This window comes from Labeo rohita, chromosome 12, assembly GCF_022985175.1.
Source record: "Labeo rohita strain BAU-BD-2019 chromosome 12, IGBB_LRoh.1.0, whole genome shotgun sequence".
In the NCBI taxonomy this organism is placed as follows: Eukaryota; Metazoa; Chordata; class Actinopteri; order Cypriniformes; family Cyprinidae; genus Labeo; species Labeo rohita.
The window spans coordinates 14,000,333-14,023,209 of record NC_066880.1 but is presented as its reverse complement, the minus strand read 5'-3'; the positions used below and the strand labels follow the sequence as shown (position 1 = coordinate 14,023,209).

The 22,877-nt window shown below is 35.2% G+C and overlaps 1 protein-coding gene across 7 annotated transcripts in view; it reads right to left on the bottom strand.

The window, feature by feature from the left end:
• usp54b (ubiquitin specific peptidase 54b) overlaps window positions 1–21,187 on the bottom strand; it is a 144,730-nt gene extending 123,543 nt beyond the window's left edge. For 6 of the 7 annotated variants that reach the window (XM_051123922.1, XM_051123926.1, XM_051123921.1 and 3 more), the window contains exon 1: window positions 21,075–21,179. The gene's annotated coding sequence lies outside the window, so the exon portion shown is untranslated. Of the gene's footprint in view, window positions 1–21,074 lie in introns of all 7 variants that reach the window. The other variant, XM_051123920.1, reaches the window with a different exon arrangement.
• Window positions 21,188–22,877: the final 1,690 nt, after the last annotated feature.

Here is a 22,877-nt window from a genome sequence, read left to right as displayed (position 1 = left end):
TGTTTAAATATTTTTATGTATTTATTTAATTTTAATTTACTAATTTATTTTTATAAAGGGTTTTTTTTTTTTTAAATGTACAAAAGATTATTTTTTTTATTGATATGAAATAGCAATCTTTACTGGCCTTTACTGGCCTACTGACACACACACACACACACACACACACACACATTTACTTATATATACTTAATTTATTTATATTTCTTAATATATATTTTCATTCGTAATTAAAATGTATAAGGTCAGAAAATGTAATATCAGCCTTCACTGACCATACTATGAAAATAATTATCAAATTAGCGTTACTACCAAAAATAACTGGTTCATCTTTATTTTATACTTTAATTTAATTTGTTAATTTCATATATTTCACATTTTTATTAACATTATATATATAAATATATATATATATATATATATATATATATATATATATATATATATATAGATAGTGTGTACCTGATGACAGCCACTATGAACATGGAAAAGATCTGTGGATTTTTTCTTTAAAATAAAATAAAATAAAATAAAATAAAATAAAATAAAATAAAATAAAATAAAATAAAATAAAAGCAAGCAAGGGATTGGAACTAGTGTGAATAAATAATAACAGATTTAGATTTTTGGATGTACTATCCCTTTAAATGTACAGTACAGTTGCCATCATGAAACAAAACACTGGCCACACATGACGCCCGGCATGAAGAAAAGACATTTAGACAATTAAACTGCAGCAGCGATTACGTGACCAGATGCCAAGAGCTGGCACTGAACAGATGCCTGGACGCCAGGGTCAGATACCTCAAAAGAACCGCAATGGAGTTTATTAAATTGACATTTTAATAAGGTGCACAAACCCACCACGTTCAGTTTCATCAAAGAACTAGACGCTGAATGAGCGAGCAGACACCTGTTTTATCAGCACGCTATGCCTGACACAGTCAAACTCAAACAGCTGGCATTTCATGTCCCACTTTTCCCTTTTTTGCCTAAATTACACACAGCCGTGTGCCCAAAATGTCAGACAGGATTAGAGAAGGAAAGGTCAGAGTAGGGACGGGGGTGTGAGAATGAACACTGGTAATTCTCCGTCTCTCTGACTCTCTCTTCTCCACAATGTGTCTGTAATAACTCTTTACCCAGTCCAGCCCTCACAATGCTCCACTCTGCCCCATCATACATGGCCGAGCATGTCATCACTGACGCATTTGGACGCAGAGGCGACGCCCTTGACGTGATTTTCACAGACAGCAGCGCAGCTCATACTAGCGCACAGTAGCTGTCTATCACCCGTCAGCCGCCATTCAGCTCCGCGGCTGTGATGGGATGAGAAAAAGAGCACTGAGATTGTGCTGCAATGCGTTATGATGAAATACAGCTTAAATAATGATGCAAAGATATTCAATTTTAATTGCTGTGAAATAAACAATAAGCAAGTCAGATGGTGCATTTCAGTCTGCTTAGCTTATTAAGCGCGCTAGCAACGATGTCAGGTATTTTTAGGACTGAGCTTACTGTCAAAACCACTCCAGTGCACTGAAACATCCACTCCCAGACAGCATCAGCTGCCCACCGGATTTATATGATGGAAATGCCATCACTTTCTTAAAGGGGTCATGAACTGAGAAATCAAAATTCCCTTGATCTTTTGACATGTAAGAGTCATTGTACTATAAAACATCCGGTTTCAGAAAGTTTCAGAAATCAAAACTTTCTGGTTAGTCTAAAAACAGCTTATATTGAAGCCAATCTGCCAAAACGAAAGGTTGTGGAATGTGCCACTTTATGATGTAATAGTGTGGCTAAACCTTGCCTCCGCAGAAGAAGATCAACGCCTGCTTCTACATCACTGCCTGTTTAGCCCCGATTCACGCACATAGTAGGCTAGCTAAATAACGAAAGAGGCTTAGTCTCTGCCTCGGCCCTCATCTCCACTGTCTCCCGTCAGCCCACCAGCTCCACCGGGCTCCCTCATACCTCGTACCTGGTCGGTCGTCGACCTGCCATCACCTCCACCTGCCATCGATTCCACTTCTCCGGCTGCGGCTCGTCGCTCCGTCCCACCGGCTTCGTTGGGCTCCTTCCTCCCTCCAGCTCCGCCTTAGTCCTCTGTCGTTTCGGCTCCGCCGCGGATCTCCGCCTCAGTCGCCTGAGCCTTGGACTCTGCCTTGGCCATCCGGATCCTCTGTGTCGCCTGGACTCGTTGGCTCTCCGCCTCCGCCTCGGGCTCCACCTCCACTTGCTCCGCCGCAGTCAGAGTCGTCAGAGCTTCCTCCACCATGGCTCCTCCCTCCGTCGGCTCCGCTGTGGGCCATCATCATAGCTGCGGCCTGGGTCTTGTCTAACTCCTCCTGCTCCGGGTCCCTTCTGTCTCCACCCTGGCTTATTCCTCCGTCTGATCCGCCCTGGATCCTTCTGTCTCCACCCTGGCTCCTCCCTTCGTTGTCACCACCATTGACTTTGTTTGTCGTCCTCCTCCCGGGAGTCCGTCCTCCGCCAGAGCCTCCTCCTGCACTGACTTCCTGTTGCCATCCCACATCCACTCCTTTGTCCACCTCCTAAGTCCCCTCCATCCGTCACTTTTCTTTTGTTGTTTTTTTCTATGACGCGAGGTCGCGCTTTCCGGGAGGGGGGAGAACTGTCAAACACCTGGACTATCTGTATTGTTTTTTTCTTCATGTGCCCATATATGGTTGTTCCTGTCCTCGTTGTGCCATTATTAGTTAAACACCATCACCTGTCTGTGTATCATTAGCCACTCTTTATAAACGCCGTCATTTCGTATGTTTTTTTTTGTTGACATTTTTAAAATACAGCAAAGGTTTTGCGCATCGACACATTTCAGAAGGGTCCCAGAATCGGCTCTCCACACTGCTTTGCTAAAGATACACGTCTATGACACCTTCGATTAAAAATAATGGCTAGTGCGGTGGCTGTGATATATATACGTAAACCTACCAACATCAGTCATCATGACTTATCGCGAGAGAAAAACATTTCCTTTTAGTCACATAACATCAGGTAATGGAAACGCCGTCATTTCGTAGTAGTTTTTTTCAGTGACATAAAATTTTGTGCAAATCTGTAATGGAAACCTACAGTCATTGCATTGCCTTCCTTCTGATCCCAATGTTAGAAAAGAGGCTGTACTTTTCCAGTGTCAGTAAACAATAAATCTGCCACATTTTATGTTGATAATATTAATGCGCATTGTCCATGATTAAATAAACAGCAAGCACATATTTCATAATTGCACTGTATTTTTTAACAAGTACAAAAAAAGACACACAACAACGTGATTTACAGTGATGTTGTGAATAAACACCTGCTATGTTTTAATCTGTGACCTCGTAATCATGTCGCTGGTAATTGAGTCATCACTGTCCCAATGTTTAGTGGATCAAGGCCTTTACTAGTGCATGAAATCATGTTCATGATATACTGATACAACACGTCGCAAAGAAACTGGAACTAGAATGAGATACATTCAGAGTGAAGCAAATAAGCAGAGAGGGAAGGAGGGAGGGATGGAGAGAGCATAAATATTATGCTGACAGCACCACAGATGAGAATATCACGTCCAGTCTTATTTATCCAGCCGTGCTCCAAGGAAAATGTTTTTACTGTTAACACCACAGTGAAGCACATCATCTCAAAATATCTTAAAAAGACCTTTAAATCCTATTCAGTCTTGTGCAAATTTAAATTCAACAAACTACAGGGATTATTACACACATAATAAAGATAAAACAGGAACAATGTTCCTTCACATTGTGTGCTTTTTATTTCCCTGAAGGGACTTGTAGGTCTTGGTATTGCCCTAGTCCAAGGTTGGGCTGAGATGAAACAACCAGCTTTTAATTTCTCCTCCCTTATGTAACAATAGCACTAATTCAGCCATGAGTTCATATCTAGGCCACGCAAGTGTGCCTGGCCTTACAGAGCCGGGAGCATCAGAGTGTAGCGATGGGATGTGCTACTGCTGAAGTACATTTAGCAGATGAGCCAGATCAGAGAAAAATAAATGAATAAATAAATATAATATTAAATAAATGTATAAATAAATACAATTATTATATTATATTATATTATATTAAAATTATTACAATTTAAATAACACTTTTCTATTTAAATATATTAAAATTTTATTTTATTTCTGTGATGCCGAAAGAGAAGTTTTAGCAGCCATTACTACATTGATTTTTTTTTCTTTGATGAATTTATTTGAAATTTCCAAAAAAAAAAAAAAAATAAAATAAAATAAAATAATACATATGAAAAACTCTTTTTGTAACAAAAGAAATGTTGTTATCGTCAGTTTGAATCAATTTAGTACCAAAATTACAAATAAAATAAAAATAATGTAAACTAAACTAAACTAAAAAAAGAAAAATCATGTAAACGAAACTAAAATGAAATGAAATAAAATTACATAAAATAATTAAATTTAATTAAATTTAATTTAATGCCAAAACAATATATATGAAATAGAACTTTTTGTAACAATAGAGATGTTGTTACATCAGTTTGGATCAATTAAGTACTAAAATTACAAATAAAATGTAAAAAATAAAATAAAATACAAAATAATGTAAACTAAACAAAACTGAACTGAACTGAACTGGAATAAAATAAAACGTCAAAATAATATATATGAAATACAACTTTTTTTGTAACAACAGAAATGTTGTTATTGGCAGTTTGGATCAATTTAGTACTAAAATAAAATTAAATAATGTAAACTAAACTAAACTGAACTAAAATTATGTAAAATCAAATCAAATCAATTCAAATAAAACGTAAAAATAATTTATATGAAATATAACTTTCTTGTAACAATAGAAATGTTGTTATCGTCAGTTTGGATCAATTTAGTATTAAAATTGCAAATTTCCTAATAAAATAAAATACAATAATTGTAAAATAAAATAAAATTTCAAATATATATATATATATACACACATAAAACAATACATCCCATACGTGCCAACATAATATACACTCAGAGTCAGTGTGATAGTGGAAAATGCAGATCTTAGATCAAGTGCTAAATCTGTTCTCATTTCACCCGATCCTTTATTTTTCACCGTCCTGCCCAACTAGCTGCACTCATCCCTCTGCATTTCTACACTTCTCTCCAGTAACTCCTCCGGCCTGCCAAGTTCATCTCCTCTTCCTGCCCGGCACGCTGCCATCGCCTCATGCACACCTTCCACAGCTCTGCGCCAGCCAGCACTTTCTGACTTCTTGCCGTCTCTTTCTATTGCTTGCTTTGCAGAAAAACCGGCTCATGCAACACAACAGATCATGGTTATTTATTGTCTGCTTCATGCCTCCATTTCACATTGGTCCCACAGACGGCAATACTAATGCTTCAGATGTTTGGTGACGCACACCATAAGTCAGTGTTTCCTGTACTGATATTAATAAGCATAATATTTCATACAGATATTTATTTACATTAACAGTTTACACTTTCTGGTCCCCGAATCTGACTGGCTGAGATGAGTGCAATATTCTAGTAATAACAGCACTCCATCCGCTTCACCGTTTGCGTCACTCGACTTGCGGGATTTCTCACAGCAAGTGTCATGGTGGTCCACTAAAATTTTATAAATAATCATGGAATGTAGTCTTAAGAGTTTTTAGACGAGAATGTACTTGTTTAGACTTCAAATATGCGGTTTGTTAATAAAGATAATGTCATCATGCATGTTATTTTTTATTTATTACTGACCTGAATAAGATATTCCACATAAAAGATGTTTACATATAGTCCACAAGAGAAAATAACAGCTGAATTTATAAAAATGACCCTGTTCAAAGGTTTACATACACTTGATTCTTAACACTGTGTTGTTACCTGATGATCCACAGCTGTGTTTTTTGTTTAGTGATAGTTGTTCATGAGTCCCTTGTTTGTCCTGAACAGTTAAACTGCCTGCTGTTCTTCAGAAAAATCCTTCAGGTCCTACAAATTCTTTGGTTTTTCAGCATTTTTGTGTATTTGAACCCTTTCCAACAATGACTGTATGATTTTGAGATCCATCTTTTCACACTGAGGACAACTGAGGGACTCATATTCAACTATTACAGAAGGTTAAAACACTCACTGATGCTTCAGAAGGAAAAATTATGCATCAAAAGCCAGGGGATGAGAACTTTTGAATATAAATTTCTGGGTAAATGTAACTTTTTTTGTCTTCTGGGAAACATGTAACTATCTACTGTGGCTTCTGAAGGGCAGTACTAATATGATATTTAGGCAAAATAAGAAAAATTTACACATCTTCATTATGTTCAAAAGTTTTCACCCCCCAGCTCTCAACGCATTGTGTCCTTCAGAAGCATCAGTGAGTGTTTGAAACTTCTGTATGATCCCTCTTATTTTGGTAAAATAATAAACATTCTGCAGATTCTACTCATATATACATCATTTTGTAGCAAAAGTTGACATAAGCAAACAGTCAGTAAAGGTCATCAGGTCATTTCAACAATCCAATAGACATCTTTACTGCAAATCGCCAAAAACTTTAATGTCTTTTATATTAAAATGTGACTAGTTCATGTTCAGTATGGCTCTGTACAGCCATGGACATGTTTTTTTTCTCTCTCCTGGGCATCATATGTGTTGGCAGGGGTGAAGGGAGGTAATGTGTGCAATGAGATTGTTGGTCAATCTGACAGGCCCTATCTGAGTATAGGTGTTTGTTCAGCTGCTGTCATACGCCTCCAATTGCGCTAATCTCTTCCACCAATATTCATACCATCACAGTTGCTACGATGCTGATTACAAGCCCTATATATATTGGTGTCCAATGGCAACAGCATCCACTTTCATTACAATCAGTGACTTGAACAGCAAAAGACGGTTCTTTCAGAAAGCAATAAAGTTCTTAAGGGCACAACCTTATCATGCTTATTCAGGACAAAATTAAACCGAACAAAAAACAGCATGATTGACAGTTCAGGGGGTTTTACTTCCTTTGAGCTTGTTTTATCTTAAATTGTCGCTCACAACGTATTGTGCTTCTTCAATGTGACATTTTTAAGTGAAAAGGGATAGATGATAGGGCTGGGTGATAAATTGTTAACGATAATTATCGCACAATATGAATTGTCTCGATAAGCGATAACAAGAGTTCAATAAATGTTCGAGTTTATGCAGCACACACGGAACAAACAAGCTCCGGTCAAAGCACACCACTCGAACCGTTTATCCGCTCGGATCAAAGTTCAAACGGCGGCACGGTACGAACTTACTAGAGCAGATGCGGTCACTATATCTCACGTTGTGAAGCGCTTGAATTCAGTGAAGAACACAAATGACTCTGTTTAAAGCCAGATGAAAGCGCTGACAAACAGGAGAAACACTGTGCTCAAAAACACAGTCAGACAGAAGCTTTTTAATCTACAAATCTCTATCATTTACCATAGATTTACTGTATGAGCAATCACTGCACAGTGGTATTGTGTCAGAAATGTGGGTATATTTGTGCTGAATTTTATTATGTTGTTAATGAGATGTATTAAATGTACTGAAGGAGGAGTAATGGAATATAATTACAGTATTTTTTGTGATTAAGCTGTAGCGTTTATGTATTTATAACCTACTAAAGTATTTAGACTACTGTTTTTCATACAAATACTTAGGAACCATATTACATTTTTACCATGGTATTGAGGTGCTATATTTGTGGTTTTAACTGTTATTATAATGATCTATGGATGATACTATGGAAGAGCTTGGTTAATTAAAAAAATAAACAAAAAAAACTCAAACACTCAGAATACTTAAATTTCACCATATAAAAATGAGGTTGCTACAATTTATACAGATATTACTTATTTTGATAATGAACATAACATGTATGCACAAACCTGTTTCTTGATTTTAAACAATATTACTTATTAAAACAGGCAGAATTAATTTTTTTCTATTAATATATTTATTTTGTTAAGGAAAAATGACTAGAAAAAGTGTGAAGAATTCAGAAAACATGAAGTGTTTGTCTGTTTTTTTTTACAACTTTCACATTGTAGCAAAAATTTGCCTTTACATATGAAATAAATAAAAAAGTGACAATTATCGTGATAATTATCGATATCGACTGATATGAAAAAAATTATCGTGATAATTTTTTGGCCATATCGTCCAGCCCTAATAGATAAGACCAAAAAAAAAAAAAACAAACAAACAAAAAAAAAAAAAAAACACACACAGGGCAGGACTTTAATTTAACAAATGTATCATTCAACCATTAAGCATATAATTAAAATAATGAATTATTATTTTAATTATAATAAGAATTCATTTTAATTTTATGGTCAATGTTAAAACTTTTTCTAACACATGGTAAACAAATGAAATGTACAATGCACACACACATTTTTGCATAACAATTTTATTAAAATGCCCATTAAACTGATTAATTTTTAGACTTGCTGAAGATTTAACAGTGGTGATTAACTTCAAGTAGGCAAAAACAAAAAATAAACATTAAATATTTAATATTAACCCTATTGTTAAATTAAAATGGATAACAAATTAATACATTTTGATGAAAGATTACAAACACAAACTACTTACTTTTTTTTTTTTTTTTAATCACAGTAAAACCAGCAATATGCATTTAGAAGAAAACAGCCTCAATTTTGATTTCACATTAACATTAATGAATTAAAGCTGGAAGGAAAAAATATAAATTCAATCATGTCTTGGCGTCCAACTGTGTGGCTGCTAACATTTAAAAAGGGAAATCATATCAGCTTCATTTTGCGTTCACTCCGTGGCATATCTGCCACATTGCTCAATTTCTTGTCATATTACACAAATTGATTTCGTCTAAAGTGTTCCAGTCAATATGTTTGCTGTTGCTGTGAGTTCATACATCCCACCTGCACTGAATCAATACCCTGCTCATGCACAGAATGAGAAAAAAAAAAAAAACATTAAAGTGCAAATGTTCCCTATATGTAATTTCCCTCTCTTCCTGCATTTGGAAGAGACCGAAGCGGTGCGCACCCAGTTACACAAGCATTGACCCTCACTGGCTTCACAGGGGAGACCACCATCCAGTGTGCATGTCAAATAGAGGAAGGGAAAAAACTCTAATAAAACGCTCGCTGTAGCAGAAAGTACACCGGCGAACAGCTGACTGTGCTCTGATTTGGCTTTATAACTACATGAGAGAAATTAAGACAATTAACTTTACACGTACTGTAATGCCATCAGCGCTACTCACAGTGGGGAACACGTGATCTTTTGGTTTCCAGTGACGTCATCTATTCCTTATGAATGCCTTATTAAACTGACGAGTCATGCGGAGTTTGTTCATTCTGACAAACCTTGTTGTTAATAAGGCTTTATCACGAGGGAATTACAGTTAGTCTCAGGCAAAAGGACACATCAATTTATTCTTCAGAGCTTAGCGGCCTTTAAAAAGGACATCGGATACTCACGATAATTATCGTGTGATATGAATTTCCTCGATAAACTATAACAAGAGTTCGATAAATGGTCGATATAATGTTTACGCGGCAAAGGCGGAACAAAAGAGTGCTTGTCAAAGCGCACTACTCAGACCGTTTATCCGCTCGGATCAAAGTTCAAACAGCGACACGGCGCAACCTTACTAAAACAGATGTGTTCTACTCGCTGATGAGTCTCAGTCACTAAAGCACCAATGTGAAGCGCTTGAATTCAGCGAAAGAGCACAAATGACACCGTTTAAAGCCAGATGAAACAGCGCTGACAAACAGGAGAAACACTGTGTGCAACGATACAGTCAGAAGCTTTTTAATCTACAAATCGCTATCATTTACCATAGATTTACTGTAGTAGCGCTAACTGGACAATGGTATTGTGTCAGAAATGTGGGTATATTTGTGTTGAATTTTATTATATTATTAATGCAGACATGTATTAAAAGCATTGAAGGAGGAGTAATGGAATATAATTACAGTATTCTTTTTGTGATTAAGCTATAGCGTTTATGCATTTATACTAAATGTATTTTAAACTACTGGTTTTCATACAAATACCTAAGAACCCTATTACATTTTTACCATGATGTTGAGGTGCTGTATTTGTGGTTTTAACTGTTATTTTCATGATCTGTGGATGATACTATGGAAGAGCAATGGTTAATTAAAAAAAAACTTAAACAGTCAGAATAATTAAATTTCACCATATAAAAATGTGTTTGCTAAAATTTTAAGAGATATTCCTGATTTTGATAATGAACATAAATCTACATCTGCATCCTAACCCAAGCTACTATCAAATGTGTATTTCTAAAAGAACAAAAAAATGATTAATATTCTTATGATTAATATTATCAGGAAACACAAACCTGTTTCTTGATTTTAAAGAATATTTTAAAGCCACATTTAAGCATCTGGTTTTTACAACTTTCACATTGCAGCAAAAATCTGCCTTTAAACTTGAAAGAAATAAAAATGTGACATTTATCGTGATCATTTTTTGACCATATCACCCCAGCCCTAGTTTAAATTCCTCAATGGTTATGTAAAACAACACCCTTTTTACCATGTCAAAAACAGCTCTGTTCACAGCGACTTGTTTCGGTGCATGTCTCTTTAAATGATAATGAGCTACTGCTCACCCTGCCCCCTCTTCCATTTATTGTATATTCAGTAGCATGTCACCATTAAAAAACAGAACTAATACACTGCGTCCTTAGTGGCTCTGATGTCGGGAGAAAATGCAGGCTCTTATGTTCATGTTCACATTTACATCCAAATACAGAACACTTGCATTGTCATGCGAGTCACATATTGCTTAATGAATTTGTGCTTTTACCATCTAATTGTCGATTTAAAGTCCCAAGATTTAATCGAATTAAATTAAAACATTCCTTTGTACATCAGGCTGTCCTAATGCTGAACAAGGTCCATATGAAATGAAAACAGCAGGAATTATTTTTTTTTTGTATTATATTGTATTTATTGTGTTTATGTTTGTGAATTGTGTTTGTAAAGAGTGTGCAGAGTGTACACATACTGTTATGCAAAATAAATTTCAGACTTATCTATTGCTTACAAAACGTTGCTGCTACAGCTGCTCAAATGGCGGACAGTGTACAATTGGCTGAGGGCTGAAATATGCTAACACGGGACAGTCCGTCAGCAGTCGTGGGTGGAGCCTAAAGTCTTTTTCTACAATAATCAAACAGGAGGCTTGCTCTGAACTTTGGTACGACATATATAGTGCCGTGATCTGATGACGACAGCCATTTTGGCCGTGCCTCACCTGCAGTGAACACGAGCGTTTTTAAGCTACCAGCATCTGCTCATGGGAAAAAGAATATGGATTGAGCAGGGAGGTCGCACCCCCTGAAGTGACACCAGGTTACCATGTCAACGCAGTGATAGTGAGAGAGTCATTAGAAAGGCAGTCTCAGCGGGTGGCATCTGCACCTCCAGCAGAATGACACATTCAACATCACCTCTCATTGAGCTCACTGCATCTCCGCTCTGCCTCCTAGAAAAATCACTCCAGGTGCAGTGAGAAGCCTCAAATGAAGACTTTCTGCATTGGATAGTAGGGGTGGCTATTTCGGTCATTTTGTCTGCTCTGCAATTTTGGGTAATTGTTGGTATGTGTACATGTTGCGTCACACGTCAGTGTTTTTTCAGCCGCTTGCGCCATGAGAATTTAATGTCAATTTAAAGAGATAGTTCACCCAAAAATGACAATTACTCCATGAGTGAGTCACCCACAACCCATCCTAGGTGTATATGACTTTCCTCTTTCAGACGAATATAATTGGAGATATAAAAAAAAAAATGTCATGGCTCTTTATAATGGCAGTGAATGGCTGTTGAGATTTTGAAGTCCAACAAAGTGCATCCATCTATCATAAAAAGTGCTCCACACGGCTCCGGGAGGTTAATAAAGGCCTTCTGAAGTGAATCAAAGTGTTTTTCTAAGAAAAATATCCATATTTAAAACTTTATAAACTGTAATCTCTAGCTTTCGTGAACTGTCATAAGCATGTTCATGAGAAATTAGCGTTCCAGCAGATGACGTAGGACATAGACGTAGAATATAACGTAGACGTACAATATAATTCTGATTGTATCTGTCTAAAAGAAGAAAGGCTTGAGGGTGAGTAAATCATGGATTAATTTTCATTTCTGGGTGAACTTTCCCTTTAATAATAGTTCAAGATATTAAACAATATAGGTTTTGAATGGCCAATGCAAATACCAGTCTTATGGAAAACAGTGTACATATAGCTCAGTATTCCAAATATTAAAATTTCAGACTGATACAAAATTATCAGCTGATAATTGTTTTCATGCTACTAGTGATAACCAATAAACAACCAATTTTAAAAAATAAACATATATTATTGTTTACATAAATTTTAAATAAAACTCCAAAAACTAATACCAATCATTTAAAACTTGAATTTAGGCATCACAACATTATAACGTACAATATAAAATAGATACATATTTTAAGATTTGTAGGATAATCCAAATATTCTGTTTTTTTTTTTTAACTAACTTAATGTAATGTAACATTAATGTAATAATGTAATGTAACAAATAATGTAAATGTACGTAAAACAGGTGAAAAGGTGAGAATTAAATCTCTAATATTAACAGATATTGAAAAATACAACAATAATTAACTCAAATCAGTAACACTTTATAAAAATTTCATTTGTTGACAAAAGTAGTTAAAGTGTTAGCTATAAAGAAACAATGAGTAACACTTTCACAGCATTTATTCATCTTTGATCACGTTAGTTAATGAAAATACTAGGGCTGCCTCTTAATAGTCGAAAAATCTAAATTTTATTAGTCACTTAGTAAATAAAAGTTCCACAGGAAGTGGCGAAGTCACACAGTCCGTGAGAGACAGATCGTTAACGGCTAGTCTTTGTGGTAATACAGTACATCGGGCCAAAGGCTCACCTATCATTCATCGACCTCATGAAAATGTATATAGTAGCAACTTTACATAGCCACTCAATCTAATGTTAATCTAGAAAAATGTGTGTCTGTGCAGTGTGGAAACTGAAAAGTAGCGTGCTTACTGCATGACAGGTGGAGGCGTCAGTGCGGTCACTTGCTTTTAAAATCTCATTTTCGATCATACAGATAAAAGTTATACATCTTTTGTATCTGTAAAGGCCTTATGTTCATTTTTGTGCACTTAGAATAACAACAAAATGTTGCGCTTTTGTAAAATAATGAAAGCAAACAGGATGCGCTTTCTGCTGCCTCAGTCTCTGTGAAATTGAGCACAAAACCTCAAAACACACTGTGTACATACTTGCTTTACAGACATGAAAAACATATTTTACATATACATATATAGAGCGAAATGTCTACTTTCAAATTAACCAATTCAAATGAAACATGCAAACAGGTGCATCACTACTGCAGAGATAATAAGTCAGTGTTGTCGACATCATCTCTTAAGCTGAAAACAAAGGAAGCGCTAATTTATCAATAAATTATTAAAAAGCTAATGTAGTCTCCTTGCTGTTTTTCACAGTGCATTAACTAATGTTAACAGTTCACCCAAAAATGAAAATCTTCTGAACACAAATGAAGATATTTTTTATGAAATCTGAGAGCTTTCTGATCCTGCATAGACAGCAATGCAACTGACACTTTTAAGGGCCGGAAAGGTAGTAAAGACATGGATAAAATACTCCATGTGACATCAGTGGTTCAACCGCATTTTATAAAGCTACAGTACGAAAATACTTTTTTTCTCTCTTTTAATTCAAGCATTTAATCAAAATTCTATTTCCTCAACAACAACAAAAAAAAACACATTGGCTAACATCCACTGACAAAGCAGTCTCTCAGATTTGGACCTGAAAAAGTGTAGAGATAAACACCAATCGGCTAAGTGTTCAGTCATTACTGTATATCCCCTATTTGATACAACTGGCTAAAGCTCCTGAGGCTTATGCTCAGCATCCAAACCACATACAGTGGAGTTACACCATCTCTGGTATCCTGTAGTGAACCACAAACCAAAAGCCCAAGCCGGAATGCTGTGGTAAAAACATGATCCACCCCAGGCTCAACAGGAGAGAGATGATGAGCGCTATGAGGATCTTACACAACACAGCCCTGTGTGAGAGGACTGATCCCTTTCTCTCGCTCTCACTCTGACTTTCTCTCACATTCTCTCTCGCTCTCTCCTTCAAAACTTAATATAGGAGGCAGGATGTGGTTTCTCAGTAAGTGGGTTATGTGGAGCTTCAAATAGACATAGCCGACAATGGGGAAGACCCAAGTTCATTCTCCCCGCTGTCTTCGACGCTCTCAAACTTCTCTGCGAAGCAAGCATGTCAAGACAAACTATGAGAACAGTGTTATTACCTTATGAATATAACCAAAGCAATTTAGCTCTCCCGACTCTGGTTCAATTACATGTCTGGTGCAGAGGTGGCTCCCATTGTTTCTGAAATGGCCCCTCCTGACAATGTATTAAAACTCTCCCCTGGACAAAATGGAGAACTGCTTCATGCTCGCATATGACCATAAGTGATTCTAGCCTGACTAACAAATTTGCCAATCCATCCACAGACATGCTGCTGTGAGCATGTAAGAAATATAACATAAATAAAACACCCCCAATACATGTAATCATCCTGTAGCTGATATATACAGGTGGAGCTGGGGAAGCTCATTATATCTACTGATATGGGAAAAAAAATCTGGAGTTACATGACAGAACTTTGCATTTAGATGAATGAATTTTTAAATAGTAGCATTTCTCCTTCAGCATTAGTATAATTTTAATGTCGTAACATGAAGTATTGATATGTAATGGAAAATGTCATGTAGTATTCATGGAGACTGATGGCCTTTTCCCAATTTTAACATATCATATGCAGGGTATTTCCAGCATTAGTTTTTTATAATAAATGTTCAAATAAACTTTTGGGCCAACAAAGCAAATGTAATAATAATTTAAGCAACATTTTCTCTTTAACATAACTATTTCTTCATCTTCTGTATATGACAAACATTACATGTGCCTTCCAACTAACCTGCTCAGTGCAATATCTAAATGACTTATTTATATTCAACCAAGAATTTTTTACTTTAAAGCACTATGATGAGCAAGTCAATCATTTAAATTAAGTATTAAAGGGGTAGTTCACCAAAAATGACAATTACCCCATGATTTACTCACCCTCAATCCATCCTAAGTGTATACTTTATTCTTCTCCTATTCAGTTTTTTTTTTTTTTTTTGTTTACATTTTTCTAGACTCCGTTTTAATAATGAAATTAAATTACATTAATCAAAAAGCATGGCTAATTAATCAAAATCCTGAAAATGTACAATATTAAACAGCAATTTATTAAAAGTTTAACAAAAATTAAATTTTTAAAGCCCTGTAAAATTTTTTTTTTTGTTTTGTTTTGTTTTGTTTTGTTTTTGTTTTTCTTAAATTCAGGTTTTCTTAAATTCAGGTTTATTTTTTTACCAAATTCTCTTTTCCATTATTTTCTGGATTCCATTTTAATGGTTTGACTGAATATTAATAATCAAAAGAATAACTAATTAATTGATTTTATACATTTATTTATTATTATTAAATTTATTTTTTCCCCAAAATACTGTGTTGTGTATTGACATTTTTCTGCTAAATCATTTCTGGCATATATTCCTTTAAAAAAATATATTTTTTAATTTAATAATAATGTTAGTAGTTGTTGTATTATCATTACAGGCAATATTTCTGTTACAGTTTCTTCAAGTTAAACTGAACTTTTATTTTAATGGGTTGCTGTGAAGACCTTTAAATTTATGTTTGTATATAATATGACCATAGTTTGACTTAAATATTTTTGTGTGTTTACTCATATATTGAGGCGGCGGAGGCTGAAAACACTGCCAGCATCACACATGCTTCAGTACGTGTAGTAAATGAAACAGCACATCTGTGACATTCATTTACACAGAGACAGGCAGAACATGCATGATTCATATTTAAATAGTATTTTGCGGCCTAAAAACAGACATTAGTCCATATCATGTTTTGATTTAAGTGTACTGACCTACTTTTGATGCATCCATTTAAAATTTGGTAAATTCTGTGACATTCCAAGTTTTCTGCATCACGGAAATCATAGGGCCCTAGCTTATACCAAAATCTCCAGAATATTTCTTTACAAATCCTCGCTTTGTACTTTGCATTTTTCATTTATGGGTGAACTATCCCTTTAATTGAGTTAAGTTAGAAGAACTTCAAAGCAGTTTAAAATTGTGTCAAACTCACTAAATGCTTACTTGAACAATCAAAAGAAAAATTCCTTATATACTGCATGTAAACATAAAATACAATTAAGTGCTTTGTTTTATTAACTGCAATTATGTAATCAGCAAACTAGGCCCCAACAGACCATTTTTGACCCATGAAAACTCCTGCCTATAAAATAATTCTCTTAAGTGTTTGACAGTACCCAGCACTACTTTGTATTATGTGCATTGACATCCCAACAATGTGTCATTAGAAGACAAGGGTAGACTGAATGCAAGGTGTCAAGGACAAGCAGAGGAAAAAATAAAACAGAAAGATAAAGCACTCAAGACGCTGTGTCACCGTCTCACTTTCACTATCTCATCTCCAGCTCTGTCTAGATTTAGTGCTGTTTTTCTCGCTTTGACACGGAGTATGTGCCACATGAAAAGGGGGTATGAGAATGGCATGCATGTAAATTGTGTTTTGTTACAACTGCCTGGAGAAATGCAGCTGACGCATCTCCTGAAATTAATTACCTCCACTGCAGCCTCATCTACAGCCTCAAAACATCAAACTATTATGTTAGGGGTTGACAACCTTCATGAAATTAAGTTCCATTTTTAATTTGCCTTGTTAATCAATGTGTCACATCTACAAACAAAAAGCCAAAAAACACACACGCATAACTGCAAAAGTGCATTCACATGTAGCACTGCAAAACCTTTACATTTAATTGTTTTTACATAATATTTAAGTAATAATTTATAATATTATTATAATAATATTTTTATTATTAAAAATACATATTTTTCAGGAACAAATTTCAAATAAGGATCCACTAGTTAATATTAGTTAATATTAATTAGTTAATATTTCGTTAAAATTAACATTAACGAAGATTAATAAAAGCTGAAGAAGTATTGTTCTTTCTTAGTTCATGTAAATAAAGTAGTTAACTAATGTAAATATTTCCTTTAAAGGGGTCATCTGATGCCCATTTTCCAAGTTGATATGATTCTTTAGGGTCTTAATGAAAAGTCTATAATATACTGTGGTTAAAAATTCTCAGTGGTTGTGTAAAACAAAACCCTTTTTACCTTGCCAAAATCAGCTCTGCAAAAATCATCCCATTCTGAAGGATTGTTCCTTTAAATGCAAATGAGCTCTGCTCGCCCACCCCTCTATACTCTCTGCTGCTCTGAGAGTTTGTTTACTTTAGCCGCATTTAGCGCGTTTAGCCGCGAAACTTGCTAACTAGCATGTTATTAGGAAAGGTGATTGCAGAGATTCATAAAAAAAACCTTACACTCACTTCGGCTGTTGGTGAAGCTGGATCATGAATGATTTGCGCGAACATAGATGCGTTTACGTAGATCGGGAGGCGCATTCTATTCACAAACAACGTAATCCACTGCATCTTCAACGGCTCAGCTCTCCGGAGTAAATGATGACCATTGTTCATTATTACATCCAGCAACACAACACCTCAATCTGAGATATTCTTGTCTAATTTACATCCCTGCTTCGGCATCGAAACAATGGAGGTTGGACTGTTACACCTGATCTGAGGTAAAACGCTCATGTCAATCAACTATCATGGGAGCGGCCTCTGTTGGTGTGACGGCACACCGACAGGCATCTGAGAACGGCTCAATTTGAAAAAGGGGATATTATTTTTACAGATTAATTAAAAACCACTGCATGGATTTTTATCATTATAGGGTAGATGTGTGCATACACTGCCAACACACATTAATGTTCAAACAACATGAAAAAGTGAACTTTGCATCCGATGACCCCTTTAAGTTCAGATCATTAAAAATGCTTAAACCAGCACAATTATATATGTATTATGACATACAATATCAAGTAAACAAGACAGAATTTCCATATAAAATATATGTATTTATGTAATACACAAGACTTTTTTTCATTAAAAAAGTCTAGATCATTCAAAATGCTTAAATAGGATACATTATCATGTAAACAAGATCATATTTCAACCAAAAATATATTCGGTTTTATCTAATTGTTGTGTGACAGTTTACTTGTTCAACATCATTTTTTAAAATAATGAAAGTAAAAAGGCATGTATTTATACAACATGCAACATATCTGTATTATGATCATTTCTGTTATAAATATATATTTTTTTCTAATTCTTGTTTCCTCTAATAAGGTTAGATCATCACGTCAAAAAACTTAAACTAAGAAACATGACAAATAACACAAGACAGCATTTTTATAGAAACGTGGCCATAGACCACAAAACCACTCATAAGGGTCAATTTAGAAAAGAGATTTACACATAACTAAGCTTTGCATTGATGTATGGTTTGTTAGAATAGGACAATATTTGGCCGAGATACAACTATTTGAAAATCAGGAATCAAAAATATTGAGAAAATCGCCTTTAAAGTTGTCCAACAGAAGTTCTTAGCAATGCATATTACTAATCAAAATTAAGTTTTGATATATTTACGGTAAAACGATTACATAATATCTTTATGAAACATGATCTTTACTGAATATCCTTTTTGGCATTAAAAGAAAAATCGATCATTCTGACCATACAATATGCTGTTGGCTATTGTTACAAATGTACCCGTGCTACCCAAGACTGGTTTTGTGGTCCAGGGTCAGGCCATGTGTTTAGTTTTATGCAACATTTGATGATTTGTTGAAGTACTGTGAGATCAACTTTAGGGCATTACAGTTTAAACAACGTCTTAACCTGCTGCACTGTTCAACTTGTCTCTTTTAGACAGAAGCAGCATACAATCACTACAATCGTGAGTTCAAAAGCAGCTCTATGGCCAACCTGATCACTTCATTAAGAACCAACTGAACACCACCCAGCATTTCCACTCAGCCCCAGAGAAGAAATATAATCGCACAAGCTGATAAAAATCCAATCTTTTCCAAACCCCCGCCCCCAGCTGTAAAAGCTCAGACTGACGTTCTGAGAGAGGAGGTTTAAAACAGCTTTACAATCACGTTGTGTAAGAACAACCTGAGCCGCATGATGAAATCAGTCAGAAAGGTTACACCGCCACAGAGAGCCCCTCATTTCATTTTCCCAGGCTTTTACCAACACGCCGCACACGCGCTTCTCTCTGCGGAGCGCCTGTTGACTGATGACCCCCGTGAGGGCCACTCATGTAGTGCATAACAGTACAGGGGCCCCATAATGAGCCTGAGCAGCTCCTCTCAGCGACAGCAGTCACTGACAAAATTACACACGTTTGGATTTAAAATAATTATCATTCAGCATTAGTGGAGTTTTAAAACAGTAGAAGTAATTACGGTCAAATCTGAAATCAGACATCTGATCTCAGAGCATATACACTACCATAATGTTTCTAAAAATTCAGCTTTGAAATTACATTTTAAAATATGTTCAAATAGAAAACAGTTATTTTAAATAGAAAAAATATTTCACAATTTTACAGTTTTTGCTGTACTTTAGATCAAACAAATGCAGGCATGGTGAGCAAAAGAGACTTACGGTTCAAAAACTTTTGACTGGTAGTGTATGATGCATGCAACATTATAAAAAACAACCACATATATATGCACACCAAGCTATTTCAACTGCATTTTGTCTAAATCACAGTAAAGCGACCTCACACTGAACCCAAAAGTGCTCTGATAATAGGCATGTTATGATGAGAAGGGATTTAGAACACTAAATTACATGAAATGATCATTTACAAAATAACATTCACTGGAATTTTATAATCTCACAAGATTTATGCAGTTAAGCCAGGATAGCATTAAAAGAAAAAAACACAAATCAAAACTAACGTTGTACCCAAATGAAAACCTGGTGCGTTTGTATCTTGTATCCTTTGTAATGAAACTTGCTGGACGACCCCGGTGTCTCAAAACACGTGCAGCGTTTTTGGACTTCATAGGTGTGTTCTGAGTCAGCTGAACTGGTGCTCTTGAATACTGCATATGCATATAACGCCCAAAAATGCTGTCTAATAATTCCACTGCACTTATGCAAGGATGAAATGAATTTAAAGGGATCGTTCCCTCTTAAAATTCTTTCATTATTTACTCATTCTGTTCCAAACCTGTATGACTTTTTCCCTCTGTGCAAACAATAGAAGATGTCGCCGTTCACACTCATTGAATCTTTTTCCACACAGGCTGTCATTCTGCATAACGTCTTCCTTTGTGCTCCACAGAAGAAAGAAAGTCACAGGAGTTTGAAGCAACATGAGGGTTTAGCATGAATCATTGATGAAAGAATTTTGATTTTTAGATTAACTGTGCTTTTAATCACTTAAATGCAACCACAAAACTAAATCAATATCGACCATGTGCTGTCCACTTCAGTGAGTCAATAAAAACTGCAGAATATAATGAGATCTATCAACACATGGCAAAATATAAGCTTAAAATGGCAATAAATACTAAAATTTGAACTTGAAAAGCATCATGCATTACCTACTGTCCATCCGTTTAAAAGATAAAGAACTGTCACATGAAGTACTACATAAGTAATACTGATTTTGCAGATTGAAGATGCGGAGTATGACCACGCCAATTGCATATATAAACCTGTTAAAAGGGACATAATGTTCTGGATGGTCCCAGTTCAGAGCATCCTTGACTTAAGGCAGGCAGACGCATCCGCTGATGTTAAGCATTTTCCCCATCACATTACACATCTGGAATGCAAGCTTGCTGGAATTCATCAAGTTACACTTACACAGAATAGATGTTTACATGTTCGGATTTGCACATACATCCAATTTCCCTCGAGGAGAGCACCGTTAATTAAGTTTAAAGAGTGCTTACTCACCTTACTGTTCGCTCACAGATGCAGTCAGTCTCGCGTCCTGTCCGAGCTCAACTCAACCCGGGAGAAATCTTGACCGCACATTCCCAAATTTCCACCAGCGCCATCCAGCGCCGCAGCCAATACGTGAAGATCTCGCGATAGCTAGGTTCTCTACATACGCAGTTCTCGCGAGAATGGGATTCCCCTCAGATTGAGGACCGATTTGCTACCATCTCCTGGAGTTCGTTGGTACTGTACGGCAGAATGCCATTACGTAACCGGTTTTGGTTTTGTGTAGAGAGGCGTGAATTCTGAATAAAGCGTCTTAGCGTATTCGCAGTTGTGTAATAATCACACAGAAAGCAAACAAAAGAGTGACTGATGCTCAGTAACAGGCACTTTCCACGAATTCAGTAGACTTAAAATTCTAAAAAGTAAGTACATTTTGTGCATTTTTAATAAAATATCAGTGAAAGGACTTGAAAGGAGTTATTTGTCCACCTCTGGATATATCTTCTGTTTTATTATCAGATATAATTATTGTTGTCTTTTAGAACAATTGTTGCAGATAAAGCCTAAATTAAGCTATCACTTATTTAGTACTCTTAGAATTAAGTGTTAAATACAGTAGAAAAGAAGTAATAAAGACTTAAAAGCTAGCACAAGAAAATCTTTGGTAATTTTATGTTAGACAAAATGTATGTATGTATACACACTACCAGTCAAAAGTATTTGAACAGTAAGATTTTAATGTCTTTTAAATATGTTTTTTCTGCTCACTCAAAAACAGAAACAAATGAAATATTTGTGCTATTTAAAGTAATGATTTTCTATTTTAATATGTTTTAAAATGTCATTTATTCCTGTGATCAAAGCTACATTTTCAGCATCATTACTCCAGTCTTCAGTGTCACATGATCCTTCAGAAATCATTCTAATTTGCTGTTCAATAAATAATTTTTTTATAATCATAAATATTTCAAACAGTTGAGTACATTTTTTCAAGATTCCTTGATGAATATAAAGATCCAAAGATCATAATTTATCTGAAATAAAAAGCTTTTGTAACATTATACACTATGCCATTTGAAAGCTTGGAGTAAGTTTTTTTTTTTTTTGGAAAGACATTATAGAAATGAATACTTTTATTTAGCAAGGATGCTTTAAATTGATCAAAAGCGATGATAAAGACTTGTATAATGTTATCAAATATTTCTATTTCAGATCAATTCTGAACTTTCTATTCATTAAAGAAACCTGAAAAAAAAAATCTGCTCAGCAATTTTATTTTAGCAGCAAATCAGAATATTAGAGCGATTTCTGAAGGATCATGTGACTGGAGTAATGATGTTAAAAATTCAGCTTTGAAGTCACAGGAATAAATTACACTTCAAAATATATTCAAACAGAAATCAGCTGTTTTAATTTGTAAATATATATATATATATATATTCAAAACTTTACTGTTTTTGCTGTACTTTGGACCCTCAAGCAATATACCTTATGAACAGTTAAATGTTCCAGACCCCCCCTCCCATTGTGCAATAAAAATATGTGCAATAACCTTATATTTATTTGTTACCACCTACATCTCAGTACATCCCAACATCTCATTCTATTCTACTCTACTCTACTCTGTTCTATTCTATTCTATTCTGTTCTTTTTCTATCATCTGTAGCACAACTGTATATAAAATTTTTTTATTTTCTTAAATCTTATATCGCAATGTTTGTCTATTTATATATACATGTGTGTATTTTTTTTTTCTCAACTTATATTATTTTCTCTGTGTTGTTGTTGTCGTCTCTGTGCACTGGAAGCCT